The sequence below is a fragment of the Spea bombifrons genome, chromosome 9 (genome assembly GCF_027358695.1).
Source record: "Spea bombifrons isolate aSpeBom1 chromosome 9, aSpeBom1.2.pri, whole genome shotgun sequence".
In the NCBI taxonomy this organism is placed as follows: Eukaryota; Metazoa; Chordata; class Amphibia; order Anura; family Pelobatidae; genus Spea; species Spea bombifrons.
Window position 1 is genome coordinate 15,409,978 of NC_071095.1, and position 2,500 is coordinate 15,412,477.

Here is a 2,500-nt window from a genome sequence, read left to right on the forward strand (position 1 = left end):
TGGTATTCCCAGGTGGTCTCCCATCCAGGTACTAACCAGGCCCAACCCTGCTTAGCATCCGAGATCAGACGAGATCGGGCGCTTTCAGGGTGGTATGGCCGCAGGTGTGAGAGTGTTTTATTTTACTTCTCTTATTCTGTTGCTGCTGCTGCTGCTGCTGCTGCTGCTGCTGCTGCTGCTTGTCGTCAGACAGAAAGAATTATAAGCCCTGGGACAGGACAGAGAAGGTGAGAAGGTTCAAATAAGGGTTTAAAGCTTTGATGATGAGCAAGAAACACATGGCAAAAAGCTCTCCCCGGACTGTGAGAAAAAATTAAAAGCCTACAACACCTGGTATTCCCAGGCGGTCTCCCATCCAGGTACTAACCAGGCCCAACCCTGCTTAGCTTCCGAGATCAGACAAGATCGGGCGCTTTCAGGGTGATATGACCCCAGGTGTGAAAGTGTTTTATTTTACTTCTCTTATTCTGTTGCTGCTGCTGCTGCTGCTGCTGCTGCTGCTGCTGCTGCTGCTTGTCGTCAGACAGAAAGAATTATAAGCCCTGGGACAGGACAGAGAAGGTGAGAAGGTTCAAATAAGGGTTTAAAGCTTTGATGATGAGCAAGAAACACATGGCAAAAAGCTCTCCCCGGACTGTGAGAAAAAATTAAAAGCCTACAACACCTGGTATTCCCAGGCGGTCTCCCATCCAGGTACTAACAGGCCCAACCCTGCTTAGCTTCCGAGATCAGACAAGATCGGGCGCTTTCAGGGTGGTATGGCCGCAGGTGTGAAAGTGTTTTATTTTACTTCTCTTATTCTGCTGCTGCTGCTGCTGCTGCTGCTGCTGCTGCTGCTTGTCGTCATACAGAAAGAATTATAAGCCCTGGGACATGACAGAGAAGGTGAGAAGGTTCAAATAAGGGTTTAAAGCTTTGATGATGAGCAAGAAACACATGGCAAAAAGCTCTCCCCGGACTGTGAGAAAAAATTAAAAGCCTACAACACCTGGTATTCCCAGGCGGTCTCCCATCCAGGTACTAACCAGGCCCAACCCTGCTTAGCTTCCGAGATCAGACAAGATCGGGCGCTTTCAGGGTGATATGACCCCAGGTGTGAAAGTGTTTTATTTTACTTCTCTTATTCTGTTGCTGCTGCTGCTGCTGCTGCTGCTGCTGCTGCTGCTGCTGCTGCTGCTGCTGCTGCTGCTGCTTGTCGTCAGACAGAAAGAATTATAAGCCCTGGGACAGGACAGAGAAGGTGAGAAGGTTCAAATAAGGGTTTAAAGCTTTGATGATGAGCAAGAAACACATGGCAAAAAGCTCTCCCCGGACTGTGAGAAAAAATTAAAAGCCTACAACACCTGGTATTCCCAGGCGGTCTCCCATCCAGGTACTAACCAGGCCCAACCCTGCTTAGCTTCCGAGATCAGACAAGATCGGGCGCTTTCAGGGTGGTATGGCCGCAGGTGTGAAAGTGTTTTATTTTACTTCTCTTATTCTGTTGCTGCTGCTGCTGCTGCTGCTGCTGCTGCTGCTGCTGCTGCTGCTGCTGCTGCTTGTCGTCAGACAGAAAGAATTATAAGCCCTGGGACAGGACAGAGAAGGTGAGAAGGTTCAAATAAGGGTTTAAAGCTTTGATGATGAGCAAGAAACACATGGCAAAAAGCTCTCCCCGGACTGTGAGAAAAAATTAAAAGCCTACAACACCTGGTATTCCCAGGCGGTCTCCCATCCAGGTACTAACCAGGCCCAACCCTGCTTAGCTTCCGAGATCAGGCGCTGTCAGGGTGGTATGGCCGCAGGTATGAAAGTTTTTTATTTTACTTCTCTTATTCTGTTGCTGCTGCTGCTGCTTGTCGTCAGACAGAAAGAATTATAAGCCCTGGGACAGGACAGAGAAGGTGAGAAGGTTCAAATAAGGGTTTAAAGCTTTGATGATGAGCAAGAAACATGGCAAAAAGCTCTCCCCGGACTGTGAGAAAAAATTAAAAGCCTACAACACCTGGTATTCCCAGGCGGTCTCCCATCCAGGTACTAACCAGGCCCAACCCTGCTTAGCTTCCGAGATCAGACAAGATCGGGAGCTTTCAGGGTGGTATGGCCGCAGGTGTGAAAGTGTTTTATTTTACTTCTCTTATTCTGCTGCTGCTGCTGCTGCTGCTGCTGCTGCTTGTCATCAGACAGAAATAATTATAAGCCCTGGGACAGGACAGAGAAGGTGAGAAGGTTCAAATAAGGGTTTAAAGCTTTGATGATGAGCAAGAAACACATGGCAAAAAGCTCTCCCCGGACTGTGAGAAAAAATTAAAAGCCTACAACACCTGGTATTCCCAGGCGGTCTCCCATCCAGGTACTAACCAGGCCCAACCCTGCTTAGCTTCCGAGATCAGACGAGATCGGGCGCTTTCAGGGTTGTATGGCCGCAGGTGTGAAAGTTTTTTATTTTACTTCTCTTATTCTGTTGCTGCTGCTGCTGCTGCTGCTGCTGCTGCTGCTGCTGCTGCTGCTGCTGCTGCTG

At 48.8% G+C, this 2,500-nt stretch overlaps 7 non-coding genes and 1 pseudogene across 7 annotated transcripts in view; all 8 read right to left on the reverse strand.

The window, feature by feature from the left end:
* The window catches only part of LOC128462902 (5S ribosomal RNA), a 119-nt gene extending 13 nt beyond the window's left edge, over positions 1 to 106 (reverse strand). The window contains exon 1 of the ribosomal RNA XR_008342825.1: positions 1 to 106. This exon is cut by the window's left edge and continues 13 nt beyond it. This is a non-coding gene — a ribosomal RNA (5S ribosomal RNA).
* A 212-nt stretch (positions 107 to 318) lies between these two features.
* Positions 319 to 437, reverse strand: LOC128465271 (5S ribosomal RNA). Its single transcript, XR_008345059.1, has one exon. It is a non-coding gene; the product is annotated as a 5S ribosomal RNA (ribosomal RNA).
* A 215-nt stretch (positions 438 to 652) lies between these two features.
* On the reverse strand, positions 653 to 770 carry LOC128465172 (5S ribosomal RNA). The gene has a single exon (XR_008344965.1). It is a non-coding gene; the product is annotated as a 5S ribosomal RNA (ribosomal RNA).
* Positions 771 to 976: 206 nt separating this feature from the next.
* On the reverse strand, positions 977 to 1,095 carry LOC128465272 (5S ribosomal RNA). The gene has a single exon (XR_008345060.1). It is a non-coding gene; the product is annotated as a 5S ribosomal RNA (ribosomal RNA).
* Positions 1,096 to 1,331: 236 nt separating this feature from the next.
* LOC128463260 (5S ribosomal RNA) lies at positions 1,332 to 1,450 on the reverse strand. Its single transcript, XR_008343165.1, has one exon. It is a non-coding gene; the product is annotated as a 5S ribosomal RNA (ribosomal RNA).
* A 227-nt stretch (positions 1,451 to 1,677) lies between these two features.
* LOC128466074 (uncharacterized) lies at positions 1,678 to 1,786 on the reverse strand (annotated as a pseudogene).
* Positions 1,787 to 1,972: 186 nt separating this feature from the next.
* On the reverse strand, positions 1,973 to 2,091 carry LOC128463329 (5S ribosomal RNA). The gene has a single exon (XR_008343231.1). It is a non-coding gene; the product is annotated as a 5S ribosomal RNA (ribosomal RNA).
* A 200-nt stretch (positions 2,092 to 2,291) lies between these two features.
* Positions 2,292 to 2,410, reverse strand: LOC128463923 (5S ribosomal RNA). The gene has a single exon (XR_008343789.1). It is a non-coding gene; the product is annotated as a 5S ribosomal RNA (ribosomal RNA).
* Positions 2,411 to 2,500: the final 90 nt, after the last annotated feature.